Source organism: Macaca mulatta, chromosome 6 (genome assembly GCF_049350105.2).
Source record: "Macaca mulatta isolate MMU2019108-1 chromosome 6, T2T-MMU8v2.0, whole genome shotgun sequence".
In the NCBI taxonomy this organism is placed as follows: Eukaryota; Metazoa; Chordata; class Mammalia; order Primates; family Cercopithecidae; genus Macaca; species Macaca mulatta.
Genome location: NC_133411.1, coordinates 131880664 through 131901180, shown reverse-complemented (window position 1 = coordinate 131901180; position 20517 = coordinate 131880664). Strand labels below are relative to the sequence as shown.

Genomic DNA, 20517 nt, shown 5'->3' with positions numbered 1-20517 from the left:
ATCAATCTATACAGCATAGAAGACAGTTATTTTTATAGAACATATTGTAAATATCCTAAAACCCTGTCAGTATAAAATGGCATACAAAGCAGAAGATAAAAGATGAATTGCGGAGGGACCAGGTGAAAGAAAGTGAACGGGGTGCAGATTTTCTCCTCTTGCATAATTGGTAGTCCGAGAATACTGCTAAAAGTTGGTGAATAAAGAAAAAAATTCAAATTGCAAAGTAACCAATAGAAAAAATTGTAATATTAGTTTAAAAAATTGATGAAATTAAAATCCTATACGTAGTGAAAACTGAGTGCTGAAAGGAGACAAATACATGGGTAGAGTAAGCTAAATCCAGCTTTTAAAATGCAGGGACAGTGGACGTTTTCAAAGATACCGACATCAAGAAACGGAGATACAGATACGTTATTTAGAATCATGGTGCTTTAAACAAACCAGCAACTTTTAAAATAACTTCTGATTCTGGAAGGTTCTAGACACATTTTATCTTTTCCTTTTACATGTTTACGCAGTGCTGGGACTTTTTCCACACGCTATATTACTTTCAGACATCCTAGAATGATACCTGCTAAATGTTTTGAATCCTTCTGGTCATAAAGAAAAAATTTTCTTGAGTTCACTGATATTTATAGGATTCCAGATACTTATAGGATTCCAGGTTTTCAGTCTAAACCTTAGTACTAATTGTACCTGCATCTCCTTGAGTGATGATTTGAGTATGAAAAGTCTTCATTTTTCTTCTCCTCTTAAGCTGCATCAATATGACACAAAACCAATCAAATCCGTGTGAGGGAAAAAATGCACTCAAAATATATCAGGTCATACGTGCTGACTGGCTATATAGTTTTTCACTAGTTTCAATATCATATAACTTTGACTTAAGATTTTCTATAAAATATGAACACTGCTGGTTCTTTGCTTACCTGAGTTGTGACAATAAAAAATCACACATTGTGTTACTCAATGAAACATTCTAGAAGATAGCTGCTATCATATAGCTTTTATATACCTTTCTTATTCTTCCTCACAACTTGCTTTGCAATAATAAAAATAAATTTTATCTCCACTATTGCAAAGCAAGTTGTGAAGAAGAGTAAGAAAGGTATATAAATTTGGGCAAATCTCAAAATATCTTTGAGTCATAGCATCTTCATCAATAAAATAAGAATGACAAAAACCATGTCTACTGTACTAGTTTGTTGGATAATAAATGTCTTGGTGCTTTGTAAGATATTTTGAAATAGAAGTAATTACTGTAAATTATGAATAAGTTGACAAAGTCTCCAGCAGAAAGCAGACAATGGTTTTCATGGGCATTTCAGGACAGCCTTCTTTACAGGCTAGTCAAAGAAGGGATTTGTGGTTGAAATAGCTTGTCATATAGAGAAGCAAAAGAATCCATCTTTATTCTCTCAAAACTTCTTAGCTATAGATGCACCTCCTTATCACAAGCCCGTACCTTCTACAAATCATACTAACTCTTGCACCTACTTCCAAAATCTTCCAGTATCTGTTCCAACCCATCAACACACCCTTGTTTCCATAGCTGTCCCGGAAGAGCAAATCAGAAGCAATTTCTTCTTGAATTCTCCACTCTGGGCACCACCTGCACAGAGCTGGGTCACCTCTGCTTACAGGTGAGCCTTTCCAGGCCCAGGACTCCTGTCCTATCCTCCTTTCAGCATTCAAGTAAAATCTCACCTCCATTCCAGAGCCTGCTGAAACTTCAGGCATCACTGCCTCCCATACCTCTACTTAAAGACAGCATCTAAATGGCATGATCAGATTACATAAAGTATAGTCACAGATTCTAATTTAACTTTCAGTATTACCAAATATAATCCTATTGACTATTTCACACAGATATGTACTATATGCCCCAAATAACCTGTACTTTTTAGGAGAATTTTTTTAGGGAAAAGAGGAACCTACAATGCTGTTTTAAGAAAGTATTTGTGGCCGGGCGCGGTGGCTCACGCCTGTAATCCCAGCACTTTGGGAGGCCGAGGCGGGCGGATCACAAGGTCAGGAGATCGAGACCACGGTGAAACCCCGTCTCTACTAAAAATACAAAAAATTAGCTGGGCACGGTGGCGGGCGCCTGTAGTCCCAGCTACTCAGGAGGCTGAGGCAGGAGAATGGCGTGAACCCGGGAGGCGGAGCTTGCAGTGAGCCGAGATCGCGCCACTGCACTCCAGCCTGGGCGACAGAGCGAGACTCCGTCTCAAAAAAAAAAAAAAAAAAAAAAAAAAAAAATATATATATATATATATATATATATATAAAAAGAAAGTATTTGTAATACAGTATTAATGAAAAAGCAGGATAAAATAATTTATTCACACTGTGCTGTTGACTACATAAAATATGCATCGAAAGACAACAAATACAACAAAGTCAAAATGATGCCTGAATGGAAGGATTACGAATTATTATAATTTTTCTCTGTAATCTAAAATTTTCATTAGAGTATATACTATTCTTACAATCAGGAAAAAATAATCAAATTTCTGTCTTCTAAAGTTATACTACAATAAATGTAATAAATGCTGACTTTTTTTAAATACAGCTATCATGTTCTTATGAAATTCACTGATGTATTTCCACAGATATTTATTGAGGTTTGTGCCAGGCACTTTGCTATTCTCTGCATTAATAGCAAAAGAAGAAGCAGCTAACATGATATAATTATGAATTGTTTTGATTACTATATCACTTAATCTCTTCTCTGTAAGCACCATGAAGGCTAAGACTATGGCTATGCTATAATGGACTATGTGTGCTGTAAAGCAGATGTCTAAAAAGCTATCTGGGCCAGATGTGGTGCCTCACGTCTATAATCCTAGTGCTTTGGAAGGCCAAAGTGGGAGGATCGCTTGAATGCAGGAGGATCGCTTGAACCCAGGAGTTTTGAGAACAGCCTGGGCAACATAGTGAGACCCTGTCTTTACCAAAGGAAAAAAACTATTAAACAGGCATGACGGTGAGTGCCTGCAGTCCCAGCTACCTGGGCAGCAAGGCAGAAGGATTGCTTGAGCGCAAGTGCTCGAGGCTGCGGTGAGCTATGATTGTGCCATTGCACTCCAGCCTGGACGACAAAATGACAACCTGTCTCTAGAGAAAAAAAAAGGCTATTGGAGCTATACTCAATATAAAATGCTTCTTTTTCCCCTCAAATGAATATGCCTTGGAAACAGTTTTTAATAAGAGAGGACAGGATTTGCTCTCAGGGACCTGGGAAGTTTTTCCTAAAGAGTTAATGCTTCAGAATAGACTACAGGGAAAGCAGGCAAAGAGGAGGGACAAGCACTGTGGGCAGAGCATGTGCAAAAGCCCTGAAGCAGCAGGTGAGAGGCTGGAAGCAGCTGACTGTGGTACAGCCAGGCAGTGAAGACACACCTCTGAAGGAGGCTGGAAAGGGAGCAAAAGGCTAACTCCCCTCATCTTCTCTATAAGTATTAATGGTCTACCATGTGCCAGGTTCAGAGCTAGTCACTGGAGATACAACGATGAACACAGATAAAAACCCCTAACAGAGCTTGCTTACATTTTAATGAGGGTGGAGGGTAGGACAAAGACAATCACACAAATTAACGCATATTAGCGCTACAGAGAAAAATAAACCAGGGTAATAGGGACAGAGAGGGCCTGGATGAGCGTATGGCTATAATTTTGGGTGAGGTCTTGATGGTAAAATAATACTTGAGCAGAGACCTTGTATGGTTTTCTATTCTTGCTGTAATAAACACAATACCCACTTATCTCACAGTACTACAGATCAGAAGTCCAATGGGCTTGGTTGGTTTCTCTGTTCAAGTCTCATGGGCTAAAATCAAGGTACTGGCAGGGCTGTGTGACTGCAGAGGTTCTAGGTGATAACAGGTTCCTGCAATAAGATCCCTGCAGTTGTGAGACTGAGGCCCCCACTTTTTTTGCTGGCTGTTTCCAGCTCCTAAAAGCCGACTACATTCCTGGAATCATAAGCCCCTTTCTCCATCTTCAAGGCCAGTAACAGTTGCTCACGCCACTCCCTTGTCACATTTCTCTAACCTACTCTTCTGCTTTCCCCTTCCACTTATAAGGACTCATGTGATTCCACTGGGCCCACCGGGATAAGCCAGGAAGATCTCCCTTATGTCAAGGTCCTTAACTTTAAACTCTTCCACAAAGTCCCTTCTGCATGTAAGGTAACATTTTCAGAGGTTCTGGGGATTATGGTGTGAACATTGTTGAAGATCCATTATTTCATTCACTACAGACCTGAATGGCAGGAGGGCAGGAGTCCTGAGTCTACCTGGGACGGGAGGAGGTTGGTCCAGGCAGATGGAAAAGTGAATAGTCACAGATTCTAATTTAACTTTCAGCATTACCATTGTGTGCCAAAAGTGATCCAGAGAGAGAACAGTTAGAGGGAAGGTCTGAGTGGTAGTGGGAAGAGGTGAGTGAAAGGAGAACCAACAGGATAAGCTGATGACTGGATGTGGAAAAATGTAAAAATATATGAAAATATTATGTAAAAGTACATAAAGCAAAAGGGAGAAAGTGAGAGAAGAATGAAATGTAATGGTGAGGTTTTTGGTCTGAGCAACTGCAAGGATGGTGATGCCACCATCGACTGGCTGGGGACATCTGCATCAACTAGTTTATGGTGGCAAGTAAGACCTCAGCACTGGCCATGCTAAGTTTGACATGCACATTAGACAGGATGTGGAGATGCTTCAGAGGACTGAGTTGACAAGTCTGGTCTTAACTAGACATATAAATTTGGGTGTCATTAGAGTGTGAATGAAGACTGGATCTGATCCCCTAGAAACAGAAGCCAAATAGGGGCCTTTAGATCATATAGAGTTTACGGTTTTATCATTTCAGCAATGAGAAGATTTTGTTTCATTTTAAATGTCTTTCTCTTCCAAATTAAACTTTTCTAACTCCTATACCTGTCTTTCAGATGACATAGTTTTCAGGTCTTGTACTATACCTTCTAGAATAAAACACAGTCTGTCAATGTTCTCCCTAAGATGTTGAATCCAGGATTCAAGGAAATACTGGTATTCCCCAATTAATAAATGGATTGTGTCCCCAAAATCCCTTTTTCATATGGTTTAAAACTCAGCACAAATTTTCCCACAGAGGGCACCGCGAAGGGAGGAGCGGCAACATGGCGGCTTCGGGAGCTGGTGACCCTCTGGATGCTAAGCGTGGAGAGGCCCCGTTCGCTCAGCTTATCGACCCGACTCGGGAGAAGCAGACACCCGAGCAACTGCATTCCATGCCGCGGACGCAGCTTGCCCAGTGGCAGGAGGTCCTACAGCAGCGGCAGACCCGGAACATCGTGACCTGCCTAGGCATCGGGGCCCTGGTGTTAGCTATTTATGGTTACACCTTCTACTCGATTTCCCAGGAGCGTTTCCTAGATGAGCTAGAAGACGAGGCCAAAGTTGCCCGAGCCTGAGCTCTGGCAAGGGCGTCAGGATGCTAATCTGGATGGGCATTGATCATGTCCAACCTGCTGGAGCCCCTTCACATGGTGGATGATGACCCATGACCCTGTAGAAATTGACTCCTGCTCACAACATTGTTGGCCTTCTTACTAACCTTGGGCCATGATCGATCCCAAGAAACCAGGGACTTAAGCATTTGGCCACTGTCAAAAGAACAGAACTTTGCCAACTGCACACTTGCTATGTACAATGACTGAGCACTTTCTTGTAGTTTATTTCCTTGAGAGGTGTGCGTGCGACCGTGGCTTTTCCCAGTTTCTGACTTTGTGGTTTACCCCCTTCACCTTCCAGGAATGCGATTGTTATGAGGTTAGGCGTGGCAGCTCTGTGCAGTGTTTGAGCCTAAAGTGGGATAGATAGGGTGTCAAATTGAGAATAATAAACTGAGTCATTCTCCTGGAAAAAAAAAAAAAAAATTCCCACAGAATCAGTATAAACGATAAAAGATAGGTTTAATGTCAGCCTACTAAAAACCTGTTTAGTCCCAAATATGCACAAATTACAATAATGATATCATTAATTTAACCTATAAGATTTGCAGTATAATGCAGTGGTTAGGAGTTCTAGTTCTTGAGTCAAACTGCCTGGATTTGAATATTGTGTCTTCCTCTGCTCTCTCTGGGCTCTGCTAATACTCTATGATTTGGAGCAAGTTGTTTAACCTGTACAACCTTCAGTTTCCTCACCTATAGCATGGAGTTTATAATGACACCTATCACATAGATGTGTTGCAAAGATCAAATGTAATTATCCATGCAAATCATTAAAACACTATCTAGTATTTAGCAAGAATCTAAACAATGCTACCTATTCATATTATTAAAACCATTGCTGGTGACTTCTTCGGCCCCCGCATTTGTGGACCAGAGAACATCACCGGAGAGCGCCGGCGCGACTTCCCTGGCCCCCCACACCTGAGGACCAGAGAACCTCGTCCGAGAGTGTATGCATATTTGCAATAAAAGACTGCCACTTTCTTATGTACTTTGGCCTCATGTTTAATTATTTAGCTCTCCTAAATTAAATTAAATTAAATTAAATTAAAACAGTTGGTGCCGAAACCTAACCCAGGAGGAGACCCTTCCTCAACATTCCCTAGGGGTCTAACGAACCTCCTTCCCAGCGAACCGGCTCCCAACCCAACCAGCCACGAACACCGAACAAGTGTTCCAGCCTCCCACTGGTGCCGCTCTGAGAATTTCTCCTTCGGTGAGTACTCCCCTTTGTTAACCATCTCCATCCGTTTCCGTGTCCTTGGCCTGGAGTCGTACGTACGCCCAAGGACGTAGCTACCCTGTGGCGCAGTGAGGTCTTCAACCCGGAGACGTCCGTCTTGAAGTTCCTCAATTCTCCGTTAGTGGCTCCAGGAGCCCCCTGTCTCTAGCAGCGGCAAAGGACGCTTTGCCACTGTGTGAGGTCGGTTTCCATTTCTGGTGGTTAAACAATGGGAACCTCACAATCGAAACCTCTCCACTGTGGCATGGCGGCAGTATAAATTAGACAACCAATCTCAATGGCCACCAGACGGCACACTTGACTATAACATTCTATTAGATCTCTCTAATTTCTGCCAGAGGCTTGGAAAGTGGTCAGAAATTATCTATGTCCAAGGCTTTTAGGACTTGAGCTCTCGTCCAGACCTGTGCGCCTGGTGTTAAATGGCCCAGGTCTTGTTAGCCTAAACCCCTAAACCCGGCCCTTGGCCCCCACCTCAGCAACTGAGGAGGACTCCACCTCCATTTCAGATGGGGCTGACGGCAGGCGACCTCCCTCCCAACTTTCCAACCCCCCTCCCTATGGACTTCCTACCGCCCCTCCCGACACTCCTCCCTCAGCCACTCCTCTTACCTCTCCCATTTCCGCCCACACTCGCTCCAAGACCGCGGTAGCGGCCCCCGTTAGTCAGCCCTCTACCAGTCAGCCTGCCCCAACCCCCTCTACCAGTCAGCCTGTCTTAACCTACCCTACTGGTCAGTCTGTTCCAACCTCCCCTGCTAGTTTGTTGCCCCCTCCCCCACCCCGAGAAGTTGCTGGAGCCAAAGGCGTGGTTAGAGTCCACGTCCCCTTTTCCTTGGCTGACCTTTCCAAAACTGAAGAACGACTTGGCGACTTCTCAGCCAACCCCACCTAATATTCCAAAGAGTTTCGATACCTAGGCCAGAGCATATAACCTTACCTGGCATGACTTACATGTCATTCTTACTTCCACTCTTAACCCAGAGGAAAGAGAGTGCATTCTCGCAGCTGCCAGGCAACATGCAGATCAATGGCATTTAACCGACGCCACCGTCCTGTTAGGAGAGATGGCTGTCCCGTCCATAGAACCAGATTGAGATTACCAACCGCAGCAGCCTGGCCGCCGTAGGAAGGACATTATGATTCAGTGTCTCTTAGCCGGTATGCAGGCAGCCTCTAACAAAGTGGTCAACTTTGATAAATTAAAGGAAATTATCCAACACCCAGATGAGAACCCGGCTTCCTTCCTAAATCGCCTTACAGAGGCACTGGCCCAATTTACCCAGCTAGCCCACTTCCCCAGCTGGGGCAGCTGTCCTAGCCTCCTATTTTATCTCCCAGTCAGCCTCAGATATTCGAAAAAAGCTAAAAAAGGTTGAAGATGGGCCTCAAACCCCCATACAGGACTTAGTAAAATTGGCTTTTAAAGTTTTTAACTCCAGAGAAGCAGCAGCTGAGGCCGCAGAGCTAGACAAGGAGAAAAGAAGGGCTGTGCTTCAGGCGCAAGCTCTAGTGGCTGCCCTCCAACCAGCGTTGCCCACTCTGCCGGCAGGGAAGACACAGGGCAAGTCTCCCAAGGGCTCCTGCTATAAATGCGGAGACCCAGGACACTGGGCAAACCAGCGTCCCCAGGCCAAGCCGGCCACTCCGTCTGGCCCATGCTTTAAGTGTGGCACAACTGGGCATTAGGAAAAAAGGTGTCCAAATCCTTGCCTGCCTACCACGCCGTGCCCAACCTGCCAACAGGAAGGACACTGGAAGTCTGATTGCCCCGCCAGCAGGGCAGGCATTGCGCCTCAACGTGGTGCCTCTCCTCAAGGGTCGGAAGGCTCCTTCCAGCTCCTACACCTGGACGACGACTGACGGTGCCCACACTCGGAGACCCCTGTCACCCTCGCTGAGCCTAGGGTAACTCTTCAGGTAGCGGGTAAGCCAATTTCTTTTCTCATCAATACGGAGGCTACCTATTCTGTTTTGTCAACCTATGGAGGTCCTAGCCAGCCATCCACTATCTCAGTAGTTAGGGTAGATGGTAAACCGTCTAACCCTCAGCAGACCCCAATGTTAAATTACTGCCTGGACTATATGCATGCTTTGCCCACTCTTTCCTCATCATGCCCTCTTGTCCCACCCCCCTCTTGGGATGAGACATCTTAACCTAACTCAAAACATCTATTCCCCTTCCCTTTCTCCAGGTGGCCAGGTTCTACTCAAGGATCAACACCCTCCTCAAATTTTCCCGCTTCCTCACCATTCTTCATCTTAACTGACTTTTCCCACATAAACCCCATAGACACCCTCCTTCCCGACCCATCCCCCAACCAGTAGGTTTCCCAACTTTTTACTCTCATAGAAGACGTAGCTTGGCAGGGTGCCCTTTGTGATTTCGGCAATGTTTAACCTATCCTCTACACCTTTGTCATCATTATTATGGTTCACTCTAATTCCCCTAGTTACTCCTACTAATCCTAACTTTGTATGGAGATTCTAAACCTGGTCTACAGACAACCAGATACACTCAGTCATGCAGGGCACTGCAGATTGTCCCCCCCCCTACCCAGGGTTGTCACTCTGCCCTCTCCCTAAATAAAATGTGGACTCATTAGGCCAGGATGAAGGACAGATACAGGGAAGGAGAGGCTGTAACCAGAAGGCAGTAGAAAGCCCAGACCTCCCCAAGGGCCTCTGCGGCACTCAGTCCCTGTTGAGTCAGAGATAGGGAGAAGCCAGGAGGTAGGGGAGTTGGTGAGGGGAGCAGCCTTGGTGAGCTGAAGGTGGAGAGACGGAGATGGAGATGGAGACAAAGAGATATAGACAGAGACAGAGAGAGGCAGAGACGGACAGAGACAGAGATGAAGAGATAGAGATGGAGAAAGACAGAGATGGGGAGAGACAGAGATGGAGAGAGACAGAGAGAGAGACAGAGGTGGAAAGAGACAAAGACAGAGATGGGGAGAGACAGAGATGAAGAGAGACAAAGTGAGACAGAGATGGAGAGAGACAGAGATAGAGAGAGACAGATGAGGAGAGACAGAGATGAAGAGAGACAGAGAGAGATAGATGAAGAGATACAGAGATGAACAGAGACAGAGATGAAGAGAGACAGAGTGAGACAGAGATTCCTTTTTGCTACTCTACGCCAAACTCTTCATGGTGTAATTGCACATAAGCTCCCAGCAGGACCCAGACGGCCCCTGTTGGAGGCTACTTTTGGTGTAACCAAACTCTATCTAAAACTCTTAACCATACCTCCATCACCCAGTCCCTTTGCGTTCCGGTATCTTCAGTGCCTAGCTTAACCCTATATAGCGAAGGAGAATTGTCTGAACTAGCTTCCCAGCTCAGCTCCAGCAATAACACCCAAAAGTGGGCTGTTTTTCTTCCCTTAATTATCGGGGTTTCCCTAGCTTCAACAATTTAACGCCCCCTTAACCCCCGGACCACCGGTATGGCTACTGCCTGTAGTACAGCAGATGCTTCCATTTCTAATTCCCATACTAATCCTCTGCCTTATGTTATGTCTTGCTCCCATTCTAATAAAATTTCTCCGAGCCAAGGTCCAAGAGATCACCCGAGTCACCTTCAACCAAATGCTCCTGCATCCCTACACCCAACTGCCAACCTCAGACCCTAACTACGCCCCTTAACAGCAGGAAGCAGCCAGACAGACCACGGCACCCTAAATTCTTATAATCAATAAGAGGTTGGACTGTTTGGGTGAAGGAAAAGGGACAAGATGGAGGAAGGTGAACAAGATGGAGCAGTCCCTGTTGTTTCCGGGTTCTTCTTCACAGATTTTCCCGCGCCTGGGAAAAGAACCAAATCAACTGAGCATGCGCAGAATGACGTCAAGCCGAGGACACCGAAATTCAAGAAGCCACTCCTACACACACGCCCTGAACTCCTCCCCTTCCAGCTCCCAGGCATAAAAGCCCGCTGCCGGCCGGAGCCGGGGTGACTTCTTCGGCCCCCGCATTTGTGGACCAGAGAACATCACCCGAGAGCGCAGGTGCGATTTCCCTGGCCCCCCACACCTGAGGACCAGAGAACTTCGCCCGAGAGTGTGTGCATATTTGCAATAAAAGACTGCCACTTTCTTATGTAAAAAAAACAAAAAACAAAAAACAAAAAAAAACAAAAAACAAACAAACAAACAAAATAAAACCATTGCTACAACTGTTCCTTTATCAGTGCGGGGGAAGCTGTTGATAGATAGGGAAAATGATCATGAAGTAACAATAACCACATTTATACATCTCTATAGGAGAGAAGGTACTTCTCTCTCCATTACTAGAGGGGATTGACCCTGTAATGCATGCATACAGTGGGCTGCTGCACTCACCTCTGTCAATGCTCATTCAGAGGCCTGGATTCCTGATGAGCCTTGATGAGCAAAAGATCCAGTGGAACCCTGACCTCCCATGATTCTAGCTTAAGCTTCTGTATCTGCAACCTGCATTCACCTAAATGTTTTGGAAACCATATCTCACTGTTGGCTAATGATGCCTTTGGAATCAAACAAAACCCCCAAGTCTTCCCCAACAGTTCTTAAACAGGCAATTTTCAGATCTGAGGTTAGGCTTTATAATGACCTGTTAAATATTATCATGTTAATTTTGACTCTAATATTAGACAAGGCTGTTGAAACTTTTCTGGAAATCGATTCTGTCTTCCAAAACATGAGCCAGTGTTTTGCCAAGCTTTGTGTCATGTGTAAATCTGAAGTGCCTGCCCTCTGTGTCTTCCCCCAGGCCTGAGTTCTCACTCTACAACCTCCCTGCTGGTCTCCCTGCTTCACTCCTGCCCTGCAGCAATCTGTATTTCACAGCAGCCAAAGTGGCCCTTTTCAACCCTCTGGCAGATCCTTCCTCACTTCCTACTTCCCTCTCACTCACTCTGGTCCAGCCACACCAGTCTCCTCACCCACAACTATAACAGGCACATTTCCTCACTGCCACCTATAATAGGCTTTTGAATGCTTTTTTCTCTACCTAGAAAGCTTCTCCCTCATTCTGTTCAATTGTTGTTCCAGGTCACCTTTTCAGAGAGGTGTTATCTACCCACCTGATCTAAAACAGCAACTAGCTCCCATCATTCTCTATCCCCAGACCTGGCTTAGTTTTCTTCTGTGCATTTACCATGGTCTGGTGTGTGCGCACATACACACACAAACATACATACACACATACACACACCACGCACATACAATGTTTGCTTGTTGGTTGGCTGACTGTTTGTCTAATAAATTATAAGCTCCATAATGATAGGAACTTTTGTTCACTGTTAACATCCTCACTGCCTTAAACATTACCTTGCAACACAGCAGGTTGAATCCATGAAAAATAAGGAAGGAGAAGAAAAGGTGAGCAGGTAGTTGACAGCTGGACAACAAATTGGGAAGAATATGTATAAACTTCAGTCCAGTTCAGTAATCTAATAGTGGAAAGGGTAAAATGAGTTATTTTTGTTAGAACAACCAATAAGTTAGACATAATAGAAGCAGACTATGCAATATAAGATTGGGTTTCTTATAGAAAGGCAGTTGTAAATAGTCAAAAGAAGACTGTACATGAGAGCCCGAAAGCTATGAAAATGAAGACCAAGGCCTGCCACAGTGGCTCACATCTCTAATCCCAGCAGTTTGGGAGGAAAAAGCAGGAGGATCACTTGAGCCCAGGGTTTCAAGACCAGATGGACAATATAGGGAGACCTCATTTCCACAAATAATAATTTTTAAAAATTAGCTGGGTATGGTGGCACGTGCCTGAGGTCCCAGCTACTCTGGAGTTCGAGGGAGCCCAGGGAGCTTGAGTCCAGGGCGTTCATCACTTGAGCCCAGGGGGTTGAGGCTGCAGTGAGCCATGATTATGCCACTTCACTCAGAAGAAAAGGAGAAGGGGGAGGGGGAGGAAGGAGGAGGAGAGAGAAAAAGAAGAAGGAGGGAAGGGGGAGGGGGAGGAAGGAGGAGGAGAGAGAAAAAGAAGAGAGAGGGAAGGGGGAGGGGAAGGAAATGGGAAGGGGGAAGAAAGATGGGAGGAGGATGGGAGGGGCAGGGGGAAGAATGGAGAAGCTGGAGGAAAGGGGAAGGGAAGAAGGAGGGAAGAAGAAGAGGGAAGGGGAGGAAAAGGGAGGGGGAGGGGGTGGAAGGAGGAGGGAAGAGAAGGAGAAGGGGAGGTGAAACGAAAGGGAAAGAGGGGAAAAAGGGGAGGGAAGGGAAAGGGAAGAGAGGAAGGGAAGAGAAGGGGGAAGGAAGGCCAGGCCTTTTATCAATAAGAAACTACCAGTCTTAATAATTAGTGCTATTCTAAGAAGCTACATGATATGGTAGAAAGAGCACCAGTCTGGACTTAGACACACCCGACACCCAGATCTGCTGCTTCCTGGCTATATTTCCTTACAGATGTTGCTTATCAACTTTGAGCCTTAGTTTCCTCAGATGTAAAATAGAGATGATAATGCCTACTTTCTTAGGTCTGGTGATGGAGTAAATAAATAAGACAAGATACATAAAACCCTTAGCACCTAGCCTGGCACATAACTGGTGCTCAATGCATTCTATTATCCTCCTGAATATAGTAGTGATCTCAGTTATTCATGGTCAACTATGGTCTGAAAATATGAAATGAAAAATTCCAGAAATAAACAATTTGTAGGTTTTAAATTGCACACTGCACTGAGTGGTGAAATCTCACACTGTCCCATGGTGGTGTCTTGCCTGGTCGCAGCTGGCACATGAACCCTCCCTTTTTCTGGCAGCTTTACACCGTCTGCATCCCCACCCATTAGTCACTTAACTAGCTGTAGGAGCTCAGTTATCAGATCAACTGTTGCAGTGCTGCAGTGCTTGTGCTCAAGGAACTTTTATTTGACTTAATAATGGTCCAAGTCACAGGAGAAGTGATGTTGGTGTATTGTTATAATTTTTTATTTTATTGTTATTATAATATTCTTGTTAATCTCTTACTGTGCCTAATTTATAAATTAAACTTTATCACAGGTGTGTATATATAGGAAAAAACATAGCACATATAAGGTTTAGTACTAACCATAGTTTTAGCCATCCACTGGAGGTCACTGAACATAACACCTGAGGATAAGGGGGGACGACTGTATTATTTGCTTTCTCAGAAATCAAAATGGAATCCAAAGCAATTAATAGCCATCATTTCTTCAACACACCATGAAGTACTATGATATGCTACGCTTATTTCTAAAAATACCACATTCTCATTAAAAACCTATGTAATTCAAAAGATCAAAAACTTTAAAAGTGTTTTCTGTCTCTCTTACACACACATGATGGATGAATGGATGAATAATTATTTTTTTTTAACCAAAAGAAATGTAAAGTGTAAGCTCGGGTGGCTGCAAATTTCTTGGTTCATTCCTGATGAGTCGGGGGCTCCTTTCTATGGGCATCAGGAAGATGAGATCCAAGATTCACCTGTGTTCTTTCAAGGCTGAACTTATGGTCCTTTTTAGACCCCAGGAATGGAAGGTTGCTTGGGAACAGCATCTGCCAGGTTCAAAGCTCTGCCGCTGGGCTCTGAAAGGTGGGAAAAGAAGAAGTGGAGAGGGACAACCTCTGTGCCTGTGAAAGAACACAGGCCATTTTGTGAAGTCTACTACAATTAAGGGCCCTCCTCATAGAAAGAAACTTTTTCTGTTCTATGAACAGGTGTCAGAGAGCATCAATTCACGGTTTTAAAAGCCCCACTTACAAGAAGAAAGCAAGCTCTTAAAGGTCACAGAATACTCAGTCCTCTTTCAAAACTCAGAATTTTGATTCTTCTTTTTTTTAGTTTTTACTTGTTTTAGAGAGGGGGTCTCATTTTGTCGCCTAGGCTGGAGTGCAGTGGTGTAATCACACCTCACTGCAGCCCTGAGTTCCTGGGCTCAAGCTATACTCCCACCTCAGCTTCCCAATTAGCTGGGACTACAGGCACATACCACTGTGCCTGGCTAATTGTTTTTAGTTTTTATATTTTGGTAGAGATGAGGTCTTGATTGTTGCCCAGGCTGGTCTTGAACTCTTGGCTTCAAGCGATCTCCTTGCCTTAGCCTCTGAAAATGCTGGGATTACAGGTACTGAGCTATGGTGCCTGGCTTAATTCTTCTTAAAAAAATACAGATAGACAGATAGACAGATAGATATCTAGACCTGCCATGTGCTAGACCCTATTCAAGGCGTCTGAAGTCTATCATTGAAGTAAAATGACAAAGAGTTCTGTCTTCATGAAATTTGCATTCCAGCACGGGAGACAGAAAACAAATAATGAATATAAAAACTAAACTTACAAAGTAAGTTTTAGAAAGTGATTACCTGGCATGGGGAAGGGGGAGAATAAAGCCAGGTAAAAGAAAGTAGGATCGCTAGGGGAAAGGTTGTAATTTTCAATAAACTGCTCAGAGAAGGCAGCATTGAGAGAATGACAACTGCAAAATATGAAATTATACCACGGAACCCAGGAATAGCTTTTATTCCTATTTTAAATTTAAGTTAACCTACTTAAAAAAAAAATGCCCAATGCCGGGCGAGGCGGCTCACGCCTGTAATCCCAGCACTTTGGGAGGCTGAGGTGGGCGGATCACCTAATGTCAGGAGTTCAAGACCAGTGTGGCCAACATGGTGAAACCCTGTCTATACTAAAAATACAAAAATCAGCCTGGCAATGTGGCATGCGCCTGTAATCCCAGCTACTCGGGAGGCTGAGGCAGGATAATTGCTTGAATCCGGGAGCAGAAGTTGCAGTGAGCCGAGATTGCACCATTGTACTCTAGCCTGGGCGACAGAGTGAGACCCTGTCTCAAAAATAAATAAATAAATAAATAAATAAATAAATAAATAAATAAATAAAAATAAACCCACAAAAAAAATGCCCGATACTTTAAATACTATGCTTTAAATACTAAATTTATCTGATGAAAAATTTACAACTATGTTTCTATATTAAACCAACTACTACCTCTTCTAGATACATGTAACCAACACTGTCAAAGATTTTCAGAAAGCAGTTAGGAGTCTAACAAGGCTGGGCCTCAGCATGAATCACTGTCATTCTTCATGTAGAATCAGCATTTCTAAAGCCATACATAAGGAGCCACTAAAGAGAGAGAGAGAAAAAGGCCATTCCAAGAGCTTCTTGTATTGATTTCTTTTACTCCAAACAAAGAGACTCTCCTACTTACATGATATATCATAATCAGGTAATTTGTTTGACTGCTTTAAAGAAAGAACAATGGATTCAAGAAAAGGTGTTGACTTGCAAAAATACAACCATTCTGCAAGTTTTGTTTCTGTTGTTACTATGGGTTGCTTTCCCTTAGTAATAGGACATATGTGGTCTCTACAGAAAAACTGAAAACGCAAAGCTCTAATTCATGCCATTCCCAAGAGCCTGAGCTAAATCTAAAGCATCCAACATCTGAAAACTCTTACATCGCTACCAATGTAGGAAGAAATCTTTTTTTCAAGTCTTACATCTAGGTTTCACATATTAGACTTTCAAAACTAAATCCCCTACATCACCTGGATGTGATTTTTTTTTTTCTTTCCCTCCATAGGGTTTCTTTACAGAGACAGTACAGCTGTGGATCTTCTGCCAAGCATTTTTCCACAAGTCAGGACACATAGACTTAAAAGAAACTTTTGAGTAAGACCTTTCCTGGGCTCCTAAAAATGGTTCACAAGATAAGGAACTAACACCTCCAACCACGATTAGTGCCTTTATTTTCCAAATATTTGCTCTCTAGGTGACCAACCCCTTTATCCCTTACCATGGCTTTGCCAAAGCTATCCTTTTACAAACTAAAATTCTCAGTGTCAAATATGGACATGTAAGAACATTTCAGAGAGGCAAGCTGCTGGGCCCTCAGGGATAAATAGTACATCCAACTGAAACACAGCGGAGAGTAGGAAAGATATGCTTTTGTTAAAATTAAAAAAAAAAAAAAAAACAGCCTACAGAGAGTACATTTTTGTTTTATTTAGTAAATATATGTGCATAATAGTGATGTATGTGTGTGTATGTGTATATATATTCTTTACCAAAAATGCTGGGAGAAAAAAATGTCAATGTTGACTGGGCATGGTGGCTCATGCCTGTAATCCTAGCATTTTGGGAGGCTGAGGCAGGAAAATCACTTGAGATTAGGAGTTTGAGACTGGGAAGCACAGTGAGATACTGTCTCTACTAAAAAGAAAAAAATGTTAATGTTTAAGAGGGATTATGCATAATTTTTCCTATTTGCACATTTCATGTTTTCCCCTCAACTTTTCTGCATTGAACATGTATATCTCATTTTTTAAATTTTTGAGTGAAAACATTCTATAATTAGAAAAAATATCTGTGAAGCAGAAACCTGAGTTCCAGATCCCTCTTTGACACTTATTAGCCATGTAGACAGGAAAATCACTTCTCAGCTCTATGGCTGTTCATCATCTAGAACATTCGGGGACTTGAGGGGGTTGACCAGATTGTTTTCTAGAGTCTTAGCATTCTACTTGTATATAACAACTGTGTATTGCTTTGTCATGTATATGGCTCTGCAACTCCACTGTAAGGTAGAGATGGTGCCATATACACATACTGTGTGCCACACTTTATATACTGTGCAGGATAAACAAATGCTAACTCATTCATAATGAACCATGCATGCTTACTGTACCATTCAAAATAATATTTCCAGGATCAGATTCTGTTGTCTTAGTCCGTATCTTTCTTACCAAACAGCAAATTCACTTCTCAAGGCAGGATAACCCTATCCTCTACTTGACTTATGCTACCCTACTTCTCCATCCTTTGTGTAATTTCTGATGGTGAAATCAGAGAGCTCTAACAAATTTAAACTCCAAGTTAATCTGGCCAGACAACAGTTCTCAAAAAGGCTTGACCACATGGCCTCTGCTCATTTCACATGCCTTATCATCCTACTGGCTTTTCCAAACTTTTCACACCTCTCTCTCCCTTGACCTGAAAAAGAAGACAATCAAGTCTGTACATGACTGTCTATCTGAATTTTCTACTTTCTAGATGTTTCCTCTTGCCTTGGAGAGACACATAAACTATCCTACGTCTAAACGTTGTAAGCAAACACCTGCCCTCATTCTTAGGAAAGGATGAACTTGCTCAACAGGACACTATTAGAACAATTCAGCTATCCATGATAATGTGACAAATACATTGGGCCCTTTTAAAGGCATTTTTCTAAAGTTGTTATAACCCTGTGCCTCCACAGTATGGGAAGTTTGTTGGGCTCTGATGCATGTGAACTGTGTAGCCAGCATCTGGTTTGGGAGGGAAGCTGGTGTATCAGCAGGCTACCTGGCCTGTCTCCTGGCTTACTGTGCAAAAACACACTGTCTCTGACAGGTGAATAAGAGGCATCAGTGTTGTTTGTTTATTTCAATTAATGTAATTATATTTTAGTTTTAATTATTTTCCTAATATGTAAAAAATCCTGAGTTAATCCACCATTGGGATCTTTTTAATATGCTTTCTAAAATGCAAAAAACAAACTAAAATGACTAATTTTTCTGGCTATAAAGTCAAAACACCACATCAACTACTACAGAAACTACTACAATTTTCCTGCACACATTTCTTTCTGACTGCAAGATATGACCCCTAAATGAGTTTTGTACTTTTTTTTATTCAAAAATATTTCCACTTCATTAACACAATTCTTTATATTCTACTTCTTTGCTAGTACCAAGGAGAAATTCCAGGCTTTAAAAGATTCAAATGACTTTATCTAAATCAGACCTGGACTCTCTCTTCCCAATATGCCGATTTACATGAAATCTCTTAGAGTTTCTCTGCTTCCATAAAACACGGACGCCACTGCCCATCAGGGCCAGGTTTGCCTCTTTGCACAAACAGTCCAAAACAGTTTTCCTGATCTGTTTCAACTTGAAGTGTTGTCAATATATGGATTGTCTTGCTTTCTAATTCAGTGAAAAATCTAGTTTTCCATTAGTCTCTGCCTTTCTAATTTTCGATACAGCTTTACTAAATGTAATTATTAAAGGCAGATTCAAGAAAGCAATTACTGAGCTACTGGTTTGTATCTCTGAAGTCTTAATAAGCGACAAAAAGTTGTAATTGCACTAAGAGCATAAAATAAATTTTCATATAGATTAGACATATACACGCTTAAATTTGTATATGGGGAGACATGTTTAAGAGACAGCATATAGGGAATCCCCTCTTAAATCACATTTTAGCCCTCATTTAAACTTTATTCAAAGGTGGTGCAGTATGTTGTAAAGAGTAGAAAACTACATTTCATAAAGGCCACATTCTGTTCTTTCTCAGGACTCTGTGACTTTGGTAAACCACCTAACTTGTCTGCATCTCTTTTTTTGTTCTATCAATAAATATGAGAATGTTAAATTAGATCATCACCACATACTCTTTGAGCTCTAAAAGTCTATAAATTATTTATTAAATTCCCAATCTATGCTAGGCTCTGTACTAGACACAGGACAGAGTAAGGTATTATACAAATTCTAATCCACAGCTTCAACAGGCTTCAACAGGCTTAAAACTTACTAAAGAAGAAAAGACAAGTAAATATGATTACTTATGAAGAAATAACATTGGGTAATATAATATAACCCAATGTTATAAAGTAAATTATCTTTCCAAAAGTCCTAAGGAATAGCTGTACATGTAAACGGGGGGTGTAACTCCCTTGGTAGTCATCCAAATTATATAATTTGGCCTTCAAACTACAGGCAAATAGGAGAGTATTCATTATATGATCACTTAACAATGGTCTTGGGCAAAGAACAAACTCTGTGTATGGGGTCCACTGCCCTGTTATAATCTGAACCATGCACCCCATCACCACCACCTCCCAATTCATATGGTGAAGCTCTAACCCCAATATGACTCCTGACCTCCGGTGATCTGCCCACCTCGGCCTCCCAAATTTCTAGGATTACAGGTGGGAACCACCAGGCCCAGCCTGTTGGCATTATTTTATTTTGTTTTGTTTGTTATATTTATTTATTTATTTATTATTTTTTGAGACGGAGTCTCGCTCTGTCACCCAGGCTGGAGTGCAGTGGCACGATCTCGGCTCACTGCAAGCTCTGCCTCCCGGGTTCATGCCATACTCCTGCCTCAGCCTCCCGAGTAGCTGGGACTACAGGCACCCGCCACCATGCCTGGCTAATTTTTTGTATTTTTAGTAGAGATGGGGTTTCACCATGTTAGCCAGGATGGTCTAGATCTCCTGACCTCGTGATCCACCCATCTCAGCCTCCCAAAATGCTGGGATTACAGGTGTGAGCCACCGCGCCTGGCCAGAATTATTTTAAATAGTGCCTACTATTTACCTTGAACACCATGAAGCTAGAGCACCCACTTATAATTCTATCTTATATTTACTTAGTTGACAGATGAAGAATGCAGCTTTATGATTTCTGTGCTAACAGATTTTGGGCAGGGTCCTTACACAAAGGCCTAAAATTTTATGATGCGTATCATCACCACCACAATTTGAAGATATAGCTGCAAACTTAAAACCAAACCACAGTGGCTTTCTTCAGGTCCTCCTTCTTGAATGTTTGACAACTGAATGTGAAAAAGGGGAGAAGTGGGGAACAGAACCAGGCAAGCAAACAACATGTTTATTCTTTTGGTTCCATAAAGAAGTGAAAAACCTGTATACCAGGTCCACACAGAATCATGTTTGGATGCCATATTTCAAGAAGTTCATTGTCAAATGAGATAGAGTCTTTTCCATGGAGAAGCCAGAGCAG

General features: G+C 42.7%; 1 protein-coding gene and 1 pseudogene across 9 annotated transcripts in view; one reads left to right on the top strand and one right to left on the bottom strand.

Annotated features, from left to right (window-relative positions):
* The window catches only part of SNX24 (sorting nexin 24), a 191014-nt gene that overhangs the window by 95571 nt on the left and 74926 nt on the right, over nucleotides 1–20517 (bottom strand). For 2 of the 9 annotated variants that reach the window (XM_078003871.1, XM_078003874.1), the window contains exon 2: nucleotides 12058–12179. The gene's annotated coding sequence lies outside the window, so the exon portion shown is untranslated. 9 annotated transcript variants of the gene reach the window in all.
* LOC114678889 (cytochrome c oxidase assembly factor 3 homolog, mitochondrial pseudogene) lies at nucleotides 5156–5578 on the top strand (annotated as a pseudogene).